Source organism: Balaenoptera ricei, chromosome 4 (genome assembly GCF_028023285.1).
Source record: "Balaenoptera ricei isolate mBalRic1 chromosome 4, mBalRic1.hap2, whole genome shotgun sequence".
Lineage (NCBI taxonomy): Eukaryota > Metazoa > Chordata > Mammalia > Artiodactyla > Balaenopteridae > Balaenoptera > Balaenoptera ricei.
Window position 1 is genome coordinate 24,562,976 of NC_082642.1, and position 23,029 is coordinate 24,586,004.

The 23,029-nt window shown below is 39.3% G+C and overlaps 1 protein-coding gene and 1 non-coding gene across 5 annotated transcripts in view; one reads left to right on the forward strand and one right to left on the reverse strand.

The window, feature by feature from the left end:
* Positions 1–23,029, reverse strand: part of TMEM108 (transmembrane protein 108) — a 362,221-nt gene that overhangs the window by 243,149 nt on the left and 96,043 nt on the right. The window lies entirely within an intron of this gene.
* On the forward strand, positions 10,204–10,275 carry TRNAD-GUC (transfer RNA aspartic acid (anticodon GUC)). The gene has a single exon. It is a non-coding gene; the product is annotated as a tRNA-Asp (tRNA).

Sequence of the window (23,029 nt, forward strand, 5' to 3'; positions counted from 1 at the left end):
TGACCTGGAAGACAGAATGGTGGAATTCACTGCTGCGGAAGAGACTAAAGAAAAAAGAATGAAAAGAAATGAAGACAGCCTAAGAGACCTCTGGGACAACATTAAACATAACAACATTCACATTATAGGGGTCCTAGAAGGAGAAGAGAGAGAGAAAGGACCAGAGAAAATATTTGAAGAGATTATAGTCGAAAACTTCCCTAACATGGGAAAGGAAATAGCCACCCAAGTCCAGGAAGCGCAGAGAGTCCCATAAAGGATAAACCCAAGGAGAAACACGCCGAGACACACAGTAATCAAATTGGCAAAAATTAAAGACAAAGAAAAATTATTGAAAGCAGCAAGGGAAAAACAACAAATAACATACAAGGGAACTCCCATAAGGTTAACAGCTGATTTCTCAGCAGAAACTCTACAAGCCAGAAGTGAGTGGCATGATATACTTAAAGTGATGAAAGGGAAGAACCTACAACCAAGATTACTCTACCCGGCAAGGATCTCATTTAGATTTGATGGAGAAATCAAAAGCTTTACAGACAAGCAAAAGCTAAGAGAATTCAGCACCACCAAACCAGCTCTACAACAAATGCTAAAGGACCTTCTCTAAGTGGGAAACACAAGAGAAGAAAAGGACCTACAAAAACAAACCGAAAACAATTAAGAAAATGGTCATAGGAACATACATGTCGATAATTACCTTAAACATGAATGGATTAAATGCTCCAACCAAAAGACACAGGCTTGCTGAATGGATACAAAAACAAGACCCATATATATGCTGTCTACAAGAGACCCACTTTAGACCTAGGGACACATACAGACTGAAAGTGAGGGAATGGAAAAAGATATTCCATGCAAATGGAAATCAAAAGAAAGCTGAAGTAGCAATACTCATATCAGACAAAATAGACTTTAAAATAAAGAATGTTACAAGAGAAAAGGAAGCACACTACATAATGATCAAGGGATCAATCCAAGAAGAAGATTTAAAAATTATAAATATATATGCACCCAACATAGGAGCACCTCAATACATAAGACAACAGCTAACAGCTATAAAAGAGGAAATCGACAGTAACACAATAATAGTGGGGGACTTTAACACCTCACTTACACCAATGGACAGATCATCCAAAATGAAAATAAATAAGGAAACACAAGCTTTAAATGACACAATAGAGCAGATAGATTTAATTGATATTTATAAGACATTCCATTCAAAGACAGCAGATTACACTTTCTTCTCAAGTGAGCACGGAACATTCTCCAGGATAGATCACATATTGGGTCACAAATCAAGCCTCAGTAAATTTAAGAAAATTGAAATCATATCAAGCATCTTTTCTGACCACAACGCTATGAGATTAGAAATGAATTACAAGGAAAAAAACATAAAAAACACAAACACATGGAGGCTAAACAATATGTTACTAAATAACCAAGAGATCATTGAAGAAATCAAAGAGGAAATCAAAAAATACCTAGAGACAAATGACAATGAAAACACGATGATCCAAAACCTATGGGATGCAGCAAAAGCAGTTCTAAGAGGGAAGTTTATAGTTATACAAGCCTACCTAAAGAAACAAGAAAAATCTCAAATAAACAATCTAACCTTACACCTAAAGGAACTAGAGAAAGAAGAACAAACAAAACTCAAAGTTAGCAGAAGGAAAGAAATCATAAAGATCAGAGCAGAAATAAATGAAATAGAAACAAAGAAAACAATAGCAAAGATCAATAAAACTAAAAGTTGGTTCTTTTAGAAGATCAACAAAATTGATAAGCCATTAGCCACACTCATCAAGAAAAAGAGGGAGAGGACTCAAATCAGTAAAATCAGAAATGAAAAAGGAGAAGTTACAACAGACACTGCAGAAATACAAAGCATCCTAAGAGACTACTACAAGCAACTCTATGCCAATAAAATGGACAACCTGGAAGTAACAGACAAATTCTTAGAAAGGTATAACCTTCCAAGACTGAACCAGGAAGAAACAGAAAATATGAACAGAGCAATCACAAGTAATGAAATTGAAACTGTGATGAAAAATCTTCCAACAAACAAAAGTCCAGGACCAGATGGCTTCACAGGTGAATTCTATCAAACATTTAGAGAAGAGCTAACACCTATCCTCAAACTCTTCTAAAAAATTGCAGAGGAAGGAACACTCCCAAACTCATTCTATGAGGCCACCATCACCCTGATACCAAAACCAGACAAAGATACTACAAAAAAAGAAAATTACAGACCAATATCACTGATGAATATAGATGCAAAATTCCTCGACAAAATACTAGCAAACAGAATCCAACAAGACATTAAAAGGATCATACACCATGATCAAGTGGAATTTATCCCAGGGATGCAAGGATTCTTCAATAAACGCAAATCAATCAATGTGATACACCATATTAACAAATTGAAGAAGAAAAGCCATATGATCATCTCAATAGATGCAGAAAAAGCTTCTGACAAAATTCAACACCCATTTATGATAAAAACTCTCCAGAAAGTGGGCATAGAGGGAACCTACCTCAACATAATCAAGGCCATATACGACAAACCCACAGCGAACATCATTCTCAATGGTGAAAAACTGAAAGCATTTCCTCTAAGATCAGGAACGAGACAAGGATGTCCACTCTCACCACTATTATTCAACATAGTTTTGGAAGTCCTAGCCACGGCAATCAAAGAAGAAAAAGAAATAAAAGGAATACAAATTGGAAAAGAAGAAGTAAAACTGTCACTGCTTGCAGATGACATGATACTATACATATAAAATCCTAAAGACTCTATCAGAAAACTACTAGAGCTAATCAATGAATCTGGTAAAGTTGCAGGATACAAAATTAATGCACAGAAATCTCTTGCATTCCTATACACTAATGATGAAAAATCTGAAAGAGAAATTATGGAAACACTCCCATTTACCATTGCAACAAAAAGAATAAAATACCTAGGAATAAACCTACCTAGGGAGACAAAAGACCTGTATGCAGAAAACTATAAGACACTGATGAAAGAAATTAAAGATGATACCAACAGATGGAGAGATATACCATGTTCTTGGACTGGAAGAATCAACATTGTGAAAATGACTCTACTACCCAAAGCAATCTACAGATCCAATGCAATCCCTATCAAATTACCAATGGCATTTTTTACGGAACTAGAACAAATCATCTTAAAATTTGTATGGAGACACAAAAGACCCCAAATAGCCAAAGCAGTCTTGAGGGGAAAAAACGGAGCTGGAGGAATCAGACTCCCTGACTTCAGACTATACTACAAAGCTACAGTAATCAAGACAATATGGTACTGGCACAAAGACAGAAACATAGATCAATGGAACAAGACAGAAAGCCCAGAGATAAACCCAAGCACCTATGGTCAACTAATCTATGACAAAGGAGGCAAAGATATACAATGGAGAAAAGACAGTCTCTTCAATAAGTGGTGCTGGGAAAACTGGACAGCTACATGTAAAAGAATGAAATTAGAATACTCCCTAACACCATACACAAAAATAAACTCAAAATGGATTAGAGACCTAAATGTAAGACCAGACACTATAAAACTCTTAGAGGAAAACATAGGAAGAACACTCTTTGACATAAATCACAGCAAGATCTTTTTTGATCCACCTCCTACAGTAATGTAAACAAAAACAAAAATAAACAAATGGGACCTAATGAAACTTCAAAGCTTTTGCACAGCAAAGGAAAGCATAAACAAGACGAAAAGACAGCCCTCAGAATGGGAGAAAATATTTGCAAATGAATCAACGGACAAAGGATTAATCTCCAAAGTATATAATCAGCTCATTCAGCTCAATATTAAAGAAACAAACAACCCAATCCAAAAATGGGCAGAAGACCTAAATAGACATTTCTCCAAAGAAGACATACAGATTGCCAAGAAGCACATGAAAAGCTGCTCAACATCACTAATTATTAGAGAAATGCAAATCAAAACTACAATGAGGTATCACCTCACACCAGTTAGAATGGGCATCATCAGAAAATCTACAAACAACAAATACTGGAGAGGGTGTGGAGAAAAGGGAACCCTCTTGCACTGTTGGTGGGAATGTAAATTGATACAGCCACTCTGGAGAACAGTATGGAGGTTCCTTAAAAAACTAAAAATAGAATTTCCATATGACCCAGCAATCCCACTACTGGGCATATACCCAGAGAAAACCGTAATTCAAAAAGACACATGCACCCCAATGTTCATTGCAGCACTATTTACAATAGCCAGGTCATGGAAGCAACCTAAATGCCCATCAACAGACGAATGGATAAAGAAGTTGTGGTACATATATACAATGGAATATTACTTAGCCATAAAAAGGAACGAAATTGAGTCATTTGTTGAGACGTGGATGGATCTAGAGACTGTCATACAGAGTGAAGTAAGTCAGAAAGAGAAAAACAAATATCGTATATTAACGCATGTATGTGGAACCTAGAAAAATGGTACAGATGAACCGGTTTGCAGGGCAGAAGTTGAGACACAGATGTAGAGAACAAACGTATGGACACCAAAGGGGGAAAACTGCGGTGGGGTGGGGATGGTGGTGTGCTGAATTCGGCGATTGGGATTGACATGTATACACTGATGTGTATAAAATTGATGACTGATTTAAAAAAATGCAAAAAAAAAAAAGAAAATAATATAGAATTAACAGTAAATTATGGTACAGCCTTACAACAGAATACTAAGCAGCCATTAAATATATCATTGTATCTACTATTAATAGAATTCTGAGGAAATAACAAGATTATGTGAAAACTTTGATATTCTATGTTAGACATTTTTATAGTCTTTGAGATTTTTGTCCAATGAACATGCATTACTTCTGTAATTAATTAAAAAAAAAATAGATCATTTCCGGAAGGATCTGCAGAAACTTTAATACTAGTTACCTTTAAATAATGATACTTAGGAATCAGAGAATAGGGAGGAAGACTTATTTTCACTTTATAGCTTTTTAAAATGTTAATTAATTTTAAAACAAAGTAAGTCTTATACTTTAAAAATGTTAATAATTCATAACTGCTTTCATATTATTAGTTTAAAAAAAAATAAAGCCAGCAGGTTATTTTTACCATTCAGGTATATACCGTGTAACTAACACAGGAGTCTCTTAAACCATCCACAGCTGTTGTGGTAACTGAGAAACTGCAGAAGTGGAAGCAGCAGCTCACATAAATTGTTTACAAAGCCTGTGCTTTTAATGTGCTGAACAGTAAATATTTCAAAATGATTAGAAATTAAGAAATCCTATTAGAGCTATGTAAATTAAGGTAAAAATTGTGAAAAACACACTGCAATACACAAAAAATAAGCCAAAATTAACATCTCTTCCTAATGCTTGAGTCTTTTTGTTTGTTTCTTTGTTTTTTGGAGTTGGAGGAGAGGAGGAAGCAAAGAAATAACTCTTGCTGCTAAATTAGAAATCATAAGCCTCAGAAGCCCTGAACATATATAAAACTTAAGAACCAATAAACTGGATCCAAGAACTCTAAATGATGTTTAATCAAATAAAAAGTCAGAAAGCCAAAAATGTGTCTTTTTTGGGAGAGTACTTAAAATGCAGAGAGGGACAGCTGAAGAGAAATTTCCCTTAGTCACTTTCAACTCAGTAACAAGAAAATGAGAACCATGGTATAAAATTAATTTTTTCAACTTCCAAAGGTTAGAAAGAACACTCCATTTTTAAAAATACAGCATTAAAATTCATTTTCACATTATTCCAGCCTCCCAAATATTCCTACCTTTTTCTTACAAACTCAAGAGAAAAAATTTCCCGTGGTACTCATTATAAAACCCCAGAATGCTCTTGACACTGCCATTTTAACTGTCTATTGTTCTCCTAACTCCAGGAAATGTCTGAAAGCCAGACATAATGACTGTTGTGACGGTTTTCAGTAACAAGAAGTGAAGTTTCCTGTCAAAAGAAGTGCTCTCTCCATTTTGATCACATGTAAAACAAGATGCTTCAACAAGCACCTTCATAGACAGAGCAGTTTCTCTGAGACCCTGAAAATGTACTACAAAGGATGAAAGAATGAATCAAAATGACAGATAAATTTGTGGGAGTTTTTTCCTTTTAGCTAAAGCAAACTATATGATTTATTTCCCAAGTAGCATTGATTCCCTGGGCACAGAACTGGCTTTTTACTCTAGAACTGTTAAGGGTAGGTTCCAAATATTAATACAACAAAGGAGCAGGAAAAAAAAGTTGGGAGTTGGTACTAGATCCTCAACTAAATGGAGTGGATATGAAACACATTACATAATAATGTTCTCCCAATAACTGCTTAAAGTCACCAAGGTTCATAATCTCTCATGACAACTGAGAGGCCCAAGTCTTCATTAGACTTCTGGTCAGGTGAGCAGAAAGAAGGAGGAAGAGTCTTGGACCAGGATTCAGAAGCCCTGGTTTAAGTACTACAGTCCTTGACCTGCAGAACCATGGAAAGAAGAGACTCACCCTCATTTGCCTCACTTCTCCCACGTAAATGAATGGGAATGGATGTGCCAGATCAAGTGAGGTAATATGTGGAAACAATCTGAAAAAACTGGGATGCCAAAATGGTCTTACTATTAAAGAAAGGAAGAGTTTGCTTCTGTGAAACTCTTATACAAGTATATTCCTGTGTGACTCAGTTTCCTTATCTGTAAAATGAGAATAATAATAACACTCACTTCATGGATACTCTGAGGATTAAATGAGAGAACATACGAGATGTTCTCAGAAGAGTGTCTGGCATAGACAAAGTAAATGCTCAAAAATATTAGCTATAACCTTTAGTACAAAGCTACTTTATTTACTTAGAACTGTGGATCCCTAGTATTGGAGCGTCCCTAGATGTTACATAATTGTAGCATACAGTGAAAAATATGAGACACAAACATAAAGTAGGAATAAGCTATTGTCCATAGCACCTGCCTTGTAACTAGTGGCCCAATCAGGCACAAAGCAATAACCACAGAAGGATGGCTGGGATAGGACTTGGACCAAGTACACAGCAACTCTGAGTATAGTGAGACGCAAAACACTACCAATCTCTCTACTAAAGGCTAAGAGGCTTGTACACTGAATATGATATGCATGGGGGCAGAGACTCTGTCTCTTCCCTATGCCTGACTGGTTCCAGAGTAGGTTACCCCCCAAATATTTGAAAGATGGGTAAATGGAGGGATGGGATGAACACAGGTAGTGCTTTCAACACAATCCTCTTGCAGAGTTCCTATCATAATACAGACTGTTCAATATTAAGACAGTCTATATGAAAGAAAAAGGAAAACCCCAAAGATGTATGTATCCTCATACCTTCATTCATCAAGTATTAACTCAGTGTTCACTACAGGTAAGGCAAAGGGCAGAAGTTGTTTTATGAATAAAGGTTTGTTTATGTAATTACAGAAATCTAACCAAGTTTTCAGGGTCTTGAAGAAGTTGGCCTCCTACATGGACTAAAATTCAGTCATAGTGGACATAACTAATTACCTACCTCCCTAATTGGCTTCTACAGGCAACTCTTCTCTGCATCCAAACTTTAGCAATGCCATTTAAGTGTCAAGACATTTTTATCTTAAGAATCCAAGGGAAACTGAAAGTCTTGTTCAAAGGATGTAATTGTACCAGCCAGTTTCCAAGGGATTTAGAAGCATGTAATTAATTACAATAATACCTTATAACAAATTCATACTGATGGAAGGAAGATCTGTGTGACAATACTGAATTATGGACGAGTTTTAAAGAAGTGGAGTTTTATTAGAGTAATTCAAATTAAATGGTAATAAAATATTACCAAGTAGAAATCCTCGTAGGACTACTTTAACAACTAGAATTGCTCATAATCAGTACATAGTTAGGATGCAAATAGATGCAAGTAAGGCATTTGAAAACAGCCCTTTCTCTTAAGCAGGTTAATATGTTTCTTGTCAAATTTATTTACACTATTCATTTGCTCAGTGGGTCCTTTCTTCATAGATAAAACAAAGTAAACTTCAGACTTACCTCGAAAAAATTATTAAAGACCATGAATTAATGGGCTACAAATGGATGACATTGCGGAAGAGAGATCCAGGGCTCTGTCAGATGGCTGCAGCCAACTACATCTCAATTTATTTTTAAATGAGTGTTTATACTCTTCTGTTCATGCACATTTATCACAAGAGGCTCTGTCTGTGCATACAAAGCAAAAAAGGACTGCTGAATAAAATCAGTGTGTTGAATGGAGTGGGAGAGTGGGTGGAGGGGAGTACCTACACTTTTGCCTTCTTTTCTATGTTATTTTCCTTTCCTCTCTTATCTGGTATTCTGGGATACACTCCAACACCTTGTTCAAACTGAGGAGCCTAAGGAGCCTGACAACCTAGACTCAGAAAAGGCACGTGTGCAGATGCTTTTTGCAGCTTGTGTAGAATCATCAGACCTTGGTGAATGAAGCTAGCACATATCCAAAGCACTCCAGAAACTGCAAAGAATGATCCACGTTACTCATCTGACACAACCGCCTGTGAGACAAGAAGGCAGATGTCTTCATTTTACAAGTAGGAGAGGTTACGGACGCAATCAGGGCCATACCGTCAGAAAATGATAGAGCCCAGTGTCGAGTCCAGTCCTCCCACTCTTGGTCTGCAGTGATGGCCCCACACAACACTGCCTAGAACTTAACAAAGCTTTTTTTTTTTTTTTTCCCACACCCTTACAGTAAACTGACAGTCCCTGGCATCGATCTCTTATATCCATGGGAAGCAGAATCCTGGGTGGAGAAGGAGTCATGGCCCTCGGCCTCACTGTGATTTCACAAGGGACTTAATAGGTTCTGGAACAGCTACTTTTCAGATGTTAAGCACAGTTTTATCTGCATCTTCTCCTCTGCCAGTGAAAAACATGGTTTGGGGACAATGTCCAAAGAAAATTACCTGTTGCTGTGAATGTTTAATTCTTAGTAAAGTTGAGAGGGACACTGGGGGCAGGAGTGGCTAGGCTTGTAGGGTAAATGAGAGCCAACTGAAACGCATTTTGCAAACACAAAACTTAACAAAAATGCTTAATTAAATTACCTCCAAACTTTGGATGTTCTCCTTCCCTTCTTTTTGGAAAGAATGATTCCATATAAGGCTCATGATACTCTACAACCATAAGTAATATATTACTATGGGGGGGGGGAATCATGTTTTCATTGGAGGCATAGCAAAAATCTGATAAAATTATAATATCAGTTCAGGTTTGGGGAAATCTCAGGATTGGAAAGTCTTAAAACAGTCTTAATATTATACCATTGAGTGATTCCCACACCTGGAATGCACCAGTGTCCCAAAGAAGGGATTATACTCAGCTGGCTGTGAGAACCACTATCAAGCAACCCCCAGAGACCAGGCAACCTGGTGAGTAGCCAGTAGCCTGTTAAGTCCATGCTGCTCCCTCCCCCAGAAAAGCTTACTGATAAATCCTAAAGCAGGCAGTTTTAAAATAGCTACTCCCTCCTGGCTTTTGCAGTTTGGAGAGTTGCAAACCTCACGTTTGCTGATTACTCTAATGAGCAGCTGGAACTGTTCACAAGAGAAGGTAGCCAGCAACATGGATTTCCAGGACTACACTTTGAGAACTGCAGAGATTTGTGAAACTCCTCATAACTTTGATTTTTTTTTTTTTTTTCCAAACCCAGTGCACTGAATCCAGCCTCACAAATCTTCATTTAGCATTTATTAGGGGCAAGGCACTGATGTCGGCTACCTTCTGACTTTGGATTCAGAGTAAAACATGACAACTTAGCCACAAGCAAACAAACAGACCTAGAGACACACACACACACACACACACACACACACACACACGAGAGAGAAAATACTACTAGTGAACCTGTTGAGAATATCATTAGGAAGGACCTGTGCGGTCAGCAATGATTACCATAGCAACAACAGCCAATGGGGACTCCATTATTGCTCTCAGTGCAATGATGTGAAATCTGAGTTTCCCTTGGGAGGTTTCTGTTGGCTTTTGTAAGAGGCCTGGAGAGACTTTTGTGTACTTTTGTCTCTGGCAGAGAGGAATGTTCTCTTCATTAAAGGTTGTTCACAGTCCATATACAAAACAGAGACTAAAGGTTCAGAACTCTATTATTCACTGATTTACTTGTTTTTAAACAGTCATCAGAAACTGTTCAGGGAGTTCCCTGGTGGTCTAGTGGTTAGGATTCGGTGCTGTCACTGCCGTGGCCCCGGTTCGATCCCTGGTCGGGGAACTGAGATCCCACAAGCCTCGTGTTCAGCTCTAGCCTATTAAAAGCCATTCAGGCACTCACATGGGAAGGTTCCCTGCTACATTAGACCAACTTTTAACCTCACTTGTTCCATTTGGAATTAACACTCCTCTGATACTGTGATCCAACCTTAAACTGTCAGCCTGTGAAATGGTCTGAGTGCACTGAAATGATCTTTAGCAATCAAGCCAAATTGAATTTGGCTTTTTGAATTAAATGCAAATGCAGATATATTTTCCTTTGAATGCACTAAGTATCTCATGGTTGACACTGAGTCTTTAGCAAATATATTTTGGGTTACGCTGAACACAAGTCAGTTTAAAATTTGAATATGATGATATGGTATTCACCCTGAAGGGAGAGCATCTTAGAATTGGAAGGCATTTTAGAGATAACTTAGTACCTCGTCATAGCTAGGGTACAAAAAAAAAAGAGTACATTTCATTTACTTTGTAAATAAAAATATGTGTGATATATATAAAATACACATATACACATACATGCATATAAAATACTAGAAGAATGCACACTGAAGTTTTAACAGTTATCTGTAAATGGAACTACGCATAATTTTATTTTCTTGCTTAGTTCTGACTTGTATTTTCTAACTTTTTTCCTTTTCAGGGGGTTGAGTTAATCGTTATCCTGTTTATGGCACATTATTATCATTGTTCTTGCAAGATTCTCTCTGCTTTATTTATTGTTCCCCTTTTTATCTCCCCACTTCTCCCCCTCATCCCTCATCCAACCACTCTGATGGGTTTAACTGGTACTTCTTTTGTACCTCCCTTCATCTCTACTAAGAGTATAAGCTTGAAAGCAGAGAGCCTCATTTTGTGCACTTACAAAATGAGTATCATTTTGTGGACATGCATTTTAACTTGGGGAAATGGTTTTATACTGTATCTCATTTTTCTTACTTTTCACATTTGGCACTATGTCCTTAAGATCCAGTCATGTTGATAAATGTTTATCTAACCAATTGCTTCTAACAGATGCACAATACTCCTTTATGTTCATTCAACTAAATTTGAACTAACCACTTTCCTAGCGGAGGACACCCAGTTTACCTCCAGCTCCCTCTTACCATCACAATAACCTTGTGAGAATATCCTCTTATGTGCTATTATGGTGTTTTACATATACATACATACACATATACATATATGTGCACATACATATGTATGTGTGTATATATATATGTATACATGTATGTGTATATACGTATATATATATAAATATATAGAAAACAAAGACATTTTCATACATCTCCAAGAGTATAATTGCTGGGTCATGGGATATGAGTGGGCCTAATCTGAACAAGCAGTTATCACAGGCTCTCCAAAATGGCAGCATCAGTCTACCTCCTATTAGCAATGCATGACGGTCCCCACAGCCCCAGAAACACTGGGCATAATTGATCTCTCTGAAATGCTATACACATCATTACTGATTTAATTTGCATTTCTCTCATCACTAGTGTCTCGGAGTATCTTTTCCAATGCTTGAGAGCCTTTTGAGCTTCCTCCTCTTAAACCGCTTTTTCAAATCCTTTGCCCAAATTTTCTACAAATAACATGTATCACTTTAAAAATAATCTCACGCCTCCAGTGAAATCAGTTGAACAAGACAGGCGTGAGAGGCAACAAGAAAACCCACACATGAGAACAGATGGCAGTTAATCTATCTTCTGAAAATGGCAGTGACTCTGCAGTCAACAGAGAATTTGAGAACCACACAATAGCAATAGCAGGGACAGCAGCAATGAATGATGTTATGTGAAACATATCCACCCCAATGGCCCCTGGCTCATAGTAGATGCTCATTAAACACTACTTCCCTCCCTTATCTTCTTAGATTATCACAACAAACCTGTGAAAAGGAAAACTGTGTATTATTGACATTCTCCTTTAATGGAGAATGAAACTGCTTGGATGGATGCCCTGAATTGCCTGATGAGTGAGAGAAGCACGACTAAGGCAGGTGCTTCTAGCTCCTCCCTTCATTTCTACTAGTAGTGCAAGCTTGAAAGCAGAGCCTCCATTTGCATCCCAGCTCCTCAACTTATTAGCAGGTGGCATTAGGCAAGTCAAGCCACTTTTTTGAACCTGAGTTTCCCCCCATCAAATGTAGTAATAATGATGGCATTTTCCTCATGGTGTTGTATTGAGGATTAAATGAATGATTCCCTGTAAGCCATGCAGAATAGTGCTTGACACCCAGTAAGTGCTTAGTGAGTATTAGCTTGTCCTTGGGGTATGGAGATTGTACTAAACTGACACCATAAACAGTCTTTCATATATGCCCACCAATTACAGGGTTTTAAGAATTCATTTTGAAGGATTAAAGGCCACATAGACTATGAACACTTTATTTTATTTTATTTTATTTTTAAAGAGAGTGGTTGCTTGAGGATAAACAGCTAGTTTTTTTTTTAAATTAATTAATTAATTAATGGCTGTGTTGGGTCCTCACCTCTGTGCGAGGGCTTTCTCCAGCTGCGGCAAGCGGGGGCCACCCCTCATCGCGGTGCGCTGGCCTCTCACCATCGCGGCCCCCCGCGCTGCGGAGCACAGGCTCCAGACACGCAGGCTCAGCAACTGTGGCTCACGGGCCCAGCCGCTCCGCGGCATGCGGGACCCTCCCAGACCAGGGCTTGAACCCGTGTCCCCCGCACCGGCAGGCAGACTCCCAACCACTGCGCCACCAGGGAAGCCCCTAGACTATGAACACTTTATATCTGAAATATTGTATTTCATTCTAAACATTTTTCATAAGACACCTTTTTCCAATTTGGTTTTAAAAAATATCTTGAGGAGGTAAACATTTTTTCTTGAAAATTTCTGGGGTGTTCTTCCCAGATCCTCACATCTCTAGTAACACATCCGAGGACTTCACTGACTAGATAAAACAGAACTGTTGGAAAATAGGCCTCCATACGGAGTAGGCTAGCATTTTTGTTCTCCTTGTACAAGGATTATTCTTATATTTCTATCCACTGAGGTAAAAAAAGGATGTCAACTAAAGAAGTAAAGCAACTAGTGGTAACCGTGGCCTGAATACAAGCAACCCTCATTTTTCTCAGCTTTAAAAAATAAAATAAAATGGAAGTGTGCAGCAGGGGAATCAAATCAAGCACGTGTGACAAATACTAGGGTTAAAGGGAGCAGCAGCAACAGAATGAGGGCTGCCTGAAATCTAAGTGGTCAGAACTTACTGAATTACAAAAATCAATACCATGGTGCAAAGAGAAGAGCTAGGAACCCTAATGTTCCTGGTTCCGTTATAACGAGCCAGGATCTCCTGGCTAGTTGTGCTGCTTCCGTGGGACTCATATTCCTTATTGTAAGATGAGACACAGGACAAAAATATCCTTTCTCTCCACATTTCCTTCCAGCCCTAAATTCTAGGACCTCATACTTTATTCCTACATCTAGATTTTTTTTTAAATTTCCTACATGTTTATATGGATACTACCTTTCCCAGCAATTACGTTAGTGGCGCAACACTTATCTCTCTGTAATCTGAATGCACACATGAGAATCCAGCTGCCACATCTAATTGGAAGAGAGATATTGAACCTGTTGAAAATGACCAGATACTCCTTCCAAAGACACTGTTTTATCTATGCTTTTCCCAGACATGGCTCCCCTGCAAATGTAGGGTCAAAGGTGTGAAGCTGCTTCTTTCTCCGTGTGTATTTTCTCTTTTTCCCAAGGTGGACCTGAAAAGGATAAAACACCCAGGGTACCCCAGAATTAACCATCACAAATATTGTGCATGCAGAATTTGCTGAGAAGTGTCTAATACACACAGCCATATCCTGAAATCAATAAATGAGACCCTAGGAAATGCCCTGAGACCCTGAACAAATGAGTATACACACTTCACCAAACAATACAGAGCCACTTCAACAGGTACCTCTCTGGGCTATCAGTCAAAGAAAATCATCAGGGAGAAAACGAACAACATCCAGTCATCAGTGACTCAGCCCCACGTGGCTTGGCTCAAAGGTCGTGGTGAGGTGGGGGATGGGGTCAGAACATGTCATCTTAACAAGGTCATTTTGCTACATGGGAAATTTTTATGTGGCCCAAAAAAACTAACATCCGTTTTGTGACATTGGAGGGGGACTTTACTAATTACTTTGTGTTTTTTAATATTATCTAAAATTTTATGAGATAAGAAATAAATGTGGGGTTTCCCTGGTGGCGCAGTGGTTGAGAATCTGCCTGCCAATGCAGGGGACACGGGTTCGAGCCCTGGTCTGGGAAGATCCCACATGCCGCGGAACAACTAGGCCCGTGAGCCACAATTGCTGAGCCTGCGCATCTGGAGCCTGTGCTCTGCAACAAGAGAGGCCGCGATAGTGAGAGGCCCGCGCACGGCGATGAAGAGTGGCCCCCACTTGCCGCAACTAGAGAAAGCCCTCGCAACAGAAACGAAGACCCAACACGGCCATAAATAAATAAAAAATTAAAAAAAAGAAATAAATGTGTATAAGAGAGCCGTCCTCACATACCCCTCATCTCAATGAATGCCATCAAGTATTCTAATAACAAGGGAAACAGGGAATCCTCTGAGAACTGACGTGTAAAGTCGGTTGTACTACACTGCTTGTTTGAAAACACAAATTTGTTTCAATGCAATTGGTATACTAGGAAACAATTTGAGCATAATGCAAATTTTTTGTTTGCTTGTGAGCAATTTCAGCCAGAAGGAACACTAGGAGACTGCAGAAAACCACACACAGCTGAACCGAAGTACATCCACTAGCGTGCACATACCTCTAACACCCATCAGGTACCTAGTTATACAGGCCACCCATCCACAGCTGCTGTTACAATTTCCTTTCAGATTTCATACAACCCTCCTTCCACCACTTACAATAACTCACAAGCTGCAACCTTTCCAACACCCACTTCCACAAGTAAACTTAAAAATAAAAACAAGTGATTTTGTATTTCCCAGTCATTTTGTTCCTGGGGGTACCTACGACCACCAATTTTTCCTTCTTATCACCATTCTTCCTGTAACCCAGGTCCTTGTTCACTACAGCCTTCAACAGCAGACGTCAGAATTTTTGTTTTTTGGTTTGTTCCCCCGGTCCACCCCTCAGTGGAAAAAGAGCTGTTTTCTTTAGGAAAGAAAAAAAACCCCACATTGCTATTAATGTGGACAAAGTATATAGACTCTCACTGCAGACACACCCTCAAAGCCCTCAGGGCTTGTTCTTGTTTTCCAACAGAGTGGATCTGTCAATACAGACCTGCCAACTCTCTCCCACCAGAACTAAACAATGACTTAAATCTCCTTTATGGTGAAGTACTGCGGATAATGCGGATAATGCGAGGAGGACAGGGCAGAAAAGGCAGTTTTCACTCCATTTACTGATGGCAGTCAAGGGCATGGCTGGAACTTAGTATGAGTCAATGGCAACCAAAGAGACAGATTTTCTTAGCCTTAATGTGAGGCATGGAGGAAAAGCCAGTTTGTGTGTGGATGAGTAATGTGTATGTGCACGAGTTCACTAGACTTAGGGGTATATATGTATTCCTTGCCCTGTTTCTAAACTGCTTTAGGGCAACTTCAAGGGTGCATAATATATACTATACTACAAATACATGCAAAATAATAAAAATGAAGCAAGGAGCATGTGTGTGTGTACATATAATCACATATACATAAATACACACATATGTATATGTAAGTCATAATTCAAACCCTAATTAAAGAGAGTCTTTGTAATCTTGGCTACATAGAAATGAGGAAAGAGGTCAAAATGGAACCCAGGAGAAACAGAGACATAGGTAAAGGAAAATCAGGCACTGAAGCCATAATCCTGGGTTCAAATACCAGTTCAGCAATTTACTTCTGGGCAAGTAATTTCAATTTCTTCAGTTTCAATTCCTCATAGACAAAAGTGAGAATGCTCCCCACCTAGAGTGTTATTTTCAAGATTAAATGACAATGTTCCTAAGGTCACGGGGGATCACAACTTCTGTGCCAAATCTCTGGTTTTATACTGTGTTCAGAAATTCAGATGGTTGGGTGTCCCAGAGTTCTCAGCTGTCTGGGACACTCTGGGTCTGAAGGACAGGATATGAGCACACACCCATGACCCCAGACCCAAGGGACAGTGGGGCAGAGCCAAGCTGGCCTCAAAGGAGTGAGAGAATTGAGAAACCCTGGGGGGACTGTAGGCTGATTTCCAATTGCTCCAGGTTGGGAGAACCTTTAAGACAGCGGTTCCCAAAATGGGACCAGCAGTATCCGCAACACAGGGAAACTTGTTAGGAATGCAAATTATCAGGCCTTATTTCATACTTACTGAATCAGAGAGTCTGTGTTTCTGGGTTGGTAACTCAAGTTTAAAAACCACAGCCTTAGGAGATAGAGTTTTGCTTCAGTAAGTTCGGGAGTTTGTATCTGTTTCAAGTCAGAGTTTTGAAAAGAATAAAAGAAGAAGAATCCCAGCATCCTTCTGGCACTGTTCTACAATTTAGCAATGAATTCACACCACCCTCTGGCTATTCTGGCCACCCAGCAACACTTGCCACCTCCTCAGACCACTACAGGTATGGTCAAATCCTGATCCAAACAAAAATGTCACAAACATGTTGATCAAATGGCATTGGAGGATTTGTGGACCGAAAGCAATGGAGGGTGTAATCCTCTTAGAATGAAAGGAGTGTAGAAAAGGAAAAAAATAACCTATTGGAGTGTGTAAATAGGGTCCACAGTGGAAGGACTGATGTGAAAATACTTCCTTTCATACACCCAGCACCAACTACTTATTTCTGCTTGTCATCCTGTCTGCCAGTGTCTGAAGTTGGGGTTACATGCTCAAACAGGGCAAGCTACTGTAACTGGTGACCTACTTCCCTCCCCTCCCCTCCCCGCACTCAGATAAATTCCAGAATCACCAGAGTTTGAGTTTATGTAGCTCTTAAAACATGTAGGCCACTCGATTTTCTTCCTTTTCATTTATCTGCTTGCTTACCTGGTTGCATTTTCACCAGTCTTCTGAGAGATGGATGGGGGAAAAAGGAGAAAGAAAAAAAAGTGGCCAAACAGGCTTGTGAAAAAGATTTACAATTACAATGGAAGCTAAAATACACGATCTGTGATTAATTAATGGATTTCATTATCCTGTAGGGTTCTGTAAGGGGTGTCTCCACTTACCAATCCTGAAAAGAAAATCTGTAATAGCTACAAACTGCAATTTCCAAGCATCCTATTACATACTAATGTTGCACCAAAACTAAGATCAGTCTAGATTAGTAGGCAGGGGGCCGCACCTCCTGTAAGGTGTTAAGATGATGGTATAAATCACAATTATCAATTAAAATTGCAATTATTAAACAGAATAGAAATCACACTGAACAATACCTATGGCACAGACTCGCTTACTGACTTATGTATTGTTAACGCGTGAATGGCAGGCAGCATTTCTAATTTTTCCCACCATAACCTCTATGGTGGGAAATCAAACCTTTTAGAAATTAAATAATTCTTATAATTACAAAGGAATACTCATGTTACACAGAAAACTAAGCAAACGGATATACATTGTGTCTAATAACAATACAAAAGTTTCCAAGGAACATTTTTGGTTATGGTATTTGTCCTATTCCCTTTAGAAATAGTCAGATTATCACTCTGAACTCTCCCAGTTTTGATGGAGATATCACATAAAAGGAATCCTAAGTCATGGAACGTTGTAATTAGGAGGAACCTTGGGAATCATCTAATCAACCCTTCCTCATTTTATGGGCAGAGATACTGAGACCCAGGGGATTCGATATTTGCCCAAGATCACACAGCTTGTCAGTGGCACAGTGAGAACTCGCACTTTCCTCTTCAGACTCTCTAATATACTGTTCTTTCCACTGTATCATTCTGCCCCCAAGCTTCAGGCAGAGCTAACCGAGGATGTGACTGCACCGGAAGGCCAGAGAACAGAGGCTCCAGATCAGAGTTTCTACTACACACTTTTCCCTGTACTTGTGTTTGGCTGAAATCTAATCACATGCTCACACCACGTACACTTTCTTCTGGTGGTGACCCATGGATCTGCCTGTAGCACACTCTTAGGACAAGACATTTTGTCTTTCAGGGGCTCATGCTAGCCTTGCAGGAATGCTGGAAGTAGGAAGCTCTCCACTAATTAGAAAAATAAAAATAAAATATGATTCCTAGGACTCAAAGAGTCAGATACAGATTTTCAGACTCAGAAAAAGATGAGACTGAAGTATTTAGAAGATGTTTAACTCCTTAGTGACTGCTTTCCAGGCCCAAATGGCAAGGAAGTCAGTTAATTTGTAAATATTCCATACATAAGAGACTCTCTAATATTCTATTTTTCTAAGCGCTCTGCTGTTCGAAACCCTTCAGTGTCTCCCTCATGCTTACAGAATAAAAACTAAGGTTCTTAGACTGCAGGGCAGGTTTCTTACAATCTGTTCAACACTATTTAAATAAGATTAATTACTTACTCTTTTAAAACCTATGCTGCATTAGTTACCTATTACTATGAAACAAGTTGGCCCAAAACTTGGTGGCTTAAAACAACAATAAATATCTCACAACGGTTTCTGTGGGTCAGGAATCGGACAGCAGTTTAACTGGCTGATTCTAGTTCAGGGTCTCCCACAGGGATGCAGTCATCTGAAGACCTGACTGGGACTGGAAGACCTGCTGCCAAGATGGCTTTCCTATGGCCTTGCCACGTGGACCTCCCCAGAGGGACGCTGGTCTCTTAGGGCATGGTAGCTGTTTCTGTTTTGACCTAGCCTCAGATCACACATCATCATTTGTAATATCCTATTGGTTTCACAGGCCAGCCCAATCCAGTTTGGTGGGGGACTATACAAAGGTGTCAATACCCATAGGTGGGGATCATAAGAGGCTACTGAAGGCTAGCTACTGTACACACCATATTAGCCACCTCACTACCCCTGCTTACCCAGTTCTCGCCACGTGGTTTGCCTCTCCTCCTCCCGCTCATCTTAATGTGATTAGTAAAAAAGCACATGATCTAGAGTTAGATCAAGGGTTCAATCTCAGTCAAGATGGAATCTGATTTTGAGCAAGTTTCTCAGCCTTACCTCCCATATCTGTAACACAAATACTACAATTCCTACTGCAAAAAGTAACTGTGATTACTAAATGAAATTCAGTATAGAAAAATACTTCTCAGATTGCAAGCATGTAAAATTATTTCTCAACCACCACTTTTCTTCTAGGCCTGCCTATACGCCACTGTTTCTTAAACCTTCACCTCTCAATTGAAAGTCCCAGCCTCCTCCTCTAGGTTCTGACAGTACCATGTGTATTCCTACACAGTCTTCTCACATTGTGCATTTATTATAAGTATTTATTTAAATGAAATTCACCCCTACTGGGTTATAAATTCCTTGAGGTTAGAATCTCTCATACCACTGTCTACAGAATAGTCAATATATGTTTGATTAACCAAACTGGCATGCCTTTATCCTTTAACCACCATCCAAAGAGACAGGGAGGCCTTTCTGTACACACTGTCCATGGGATACACATGATATAACACAGAGAAAGGTTAATTTTAGTGCTAGACATCCAGAGCATCTTGAGGCCTATGACAGAAAAAATAGTTTGGCACTTTGGAACATTTCTTAGATATCAAAAGCTGAGCTCCTAGGATAAGCAATGATTTTTGAGGAATACATGCCTAGCTTGTTTATCCCTCCACTGACAGAGAAGAGTCAAGAGAGATTTGGGGTAAGAGTGTTACAGGCAGAATTCTAAAGATGTACCGACATTTCCTATTCCTGGCTACTAATCCAGCCATTAATCTAGGTACTGCTCTGAAGGGACTTCACAAACGGATTAAGGTTACTCATCAGCTGACCTTAAGACAGGGATATTACCGAGGTGGGTCCAATGTAATCACCTGAGTCAGAAGAGTCAGAGAGATGCATGGAAAAAGGAAGGCAGAAAAGATGAGACAGAAGGGGAGGTCGGAGAGATTCAAAATGTGAGAAGGACTCAACCCACCACTGCTAGCTTTGAAGATGAAAGAAGGGAGCCATGAGCCAAGGAAAGTGGGTGGCCACAAGAAGCTGAGAACAACCCCCAGTTGACATTCAGCAAGGAAATGGGGATTTCAGTCCTACAAAGGCAAGAAACTGGATTCTTCTAACAACCTGGTAAGCCTGAAGTGAACCTTGATTTTGGCCTCGTGAAACCCAAGTCTGAGAAGACAGCCAAGTCACCCTAGACTTCTAACCTACGGAACTGTGAGATAATAAATGTGTGGTGTTTTGAGCTGTTAAATGTCCAGTGATTTGTTATGGCAGCAATAGAAAACTAATGCAAAGAATAAGAGTTAAATACTGTTATGGGTTTCTGAAAGGAAATGGAGCCTTTCTCTCCCCATCTGCACTCTGAGCCAAGCCCATGTAGATGGGGGACGAAGCAAAGAAACCCCAGGTGAGTTCAGAAGCTGAGAGAAACTCAGCACCCAGCAGGGTCTGGAGGGATGGAAGAGCCATGGCAGCACAGGGGGAGCATGGACATGCATGGGGGCCACTGTACAGGTCTGCACTCTCCAGTGAGGTGACAGAGAAACAAGAATTTCCCTCAAAGTATCAGAGATGAAGCAGGTGCACCAGTCTCCACGAAACCAGAGGTATCGGCAGGGTCTGGGGCCAGGAGGCAGAATGAAAACTTTCAGCTGTGTATTCAGCAGAGCTAAGCACCATTGGAAACCCTATATCTGAATGGAAGTGTCACAGATCTCAGAATAACACCTAATCCCCAGAACCTCACCCTAAGGGAGAAGTAAAGTAAAAGGCAAAAGGAAAGAATCCCAAATCAACTAAGTATTTACTCAAACTACAGATTGAGGGGAAGTGTCTGGAAGTCTCTGAATTTACCATTAAATTGGCAAGATTTCATTTCCTGCCAATGGAGAAAACGGAGGCTCAAGAGGTGAGAAAATTCAGTTATAAACAAAGTTATATTTTGCATACCAAATCTGTGACTGATTATATTTTACATTCATCCTATAATTTAATATCCATAATAACCCGCTGAGTCTTGCATTGTCATTATCTCTATTTTACAGGTAGAGAAATCAAGACTAAGAGATGTTAATAGTCCAGAATGTTACAGCTGGTAAATGGTAGATTCCAGATGTAAATATCTACCCACCTAGTATTTCCTCTTTGAATGCCTTGCAGTGAGGGTTTAGAAGGGATGCTACTATTTATGAAAGCATTTTTATAAATCCTTCTGTGATTATACTATTTATAGGATCACTTTTATGAATTCTTTGGTATCACAATAATAGCAATAGCAACCATTAACTTATCTTGAAGGCACAGAATGTGCCAAGCAGCTCTAAGTGGTTTTTATGGATCATTTAAAAGTTATGACTATCTCCCTTTTACAGATGAGAAAAGTGAGGCCCTGACTTGTCCGAGGGCACAGAGTATGAGGCAGGGCCAAGATCTGAACCCAGGCACTCTGACTCCAGTCTTTGTGTTCTTACCCATGGGCTGCACAGCATCCCCACCCTGAGCCACCCTTAGAACTTAGACATCAAAAAGAAATGCTACATTGGCCCACAACAGAGATTCTGACAGCGGCATGGAGGGGTGTTTATGGAAGAATATTGTTGTCCCTGAAGTGATCTCGCTTTTTTAACCCAGTTTCATTGCTTTGATGTTTAAGATACACCATCAATTCAATAACAGCTACTGAGGTTATAAACAAACACATTTATTATAAGTCCTATTCAAATTTCAGAAACATTAAACATATCTTAATAATGAGGATATGTATTTATATTTTTCAACTTGTCCCACCTTCCTGAAAAAACAAAATCAAATTCACTTATCCAATACTTTCTAAAAGTCAAGACCATGGAATCAGAGATAAATGACATGGCCCTGGTCTCACTGGGCTCACAGTTGAATATAGGGATACTTTAACCTATAGCATGTGGCACTAAGTGAGCAAATAGGGGGAACAACTATCTGGAAGGGGAGGGTCTATGAAGAAAAGTTTCCTGGAAGAAGCCATGATACCAAAATTCAATTTGTAAGGATCTGAGAGCAAATAACAGGCCAAAAAATAAAGAAGGGAGAGGCTATGACTTACTTAAGGAGCTGTAAACACAGTGAAAAACTGTCAGTGAAAAACTTTTTTCACTGACTTCTACTGAACTCACTCCTGAATTAACACTCTCCATTCTCTCTGAAAGGCATACTGACACTCAAGCCAAATACTGATGGTTTCTCTCCAGTAGACCAGGGCACTTGATGACTCCCCCAGTTGAGGGATGTGCTCGCTAAGGGTCACTTATATTGGTTCCCAACATGTATAAGTCAGTTGTGCTTGGCCTTAGAATCTAATTAATTTAATTAAATAGTGTGTAATTTAGTTAAATATTATATAAGCCAATGAAATATGAGTGTGAACCAAAAGAGTTATTGTCTCTAAGAAAACTAGGTTGAATCTTTCGGAAAGACTCAAAAAGACTAGCTGCCAAAAAATTACTGTCAAATTACAAGTGAGTGAGATAGCTGTAAAAGACTGGAAGATACACCGTAACAACCTACAAGATTCTGCTCTTTTATTCATTCTACTTGAAAGAAACTCAAACTAGAACTCGTAAGTGACATATTATGGGTGTGGTTACACAAGAAAACTGATGAGGTACTTTGATGAGTGGAGCCACATTCAAGGG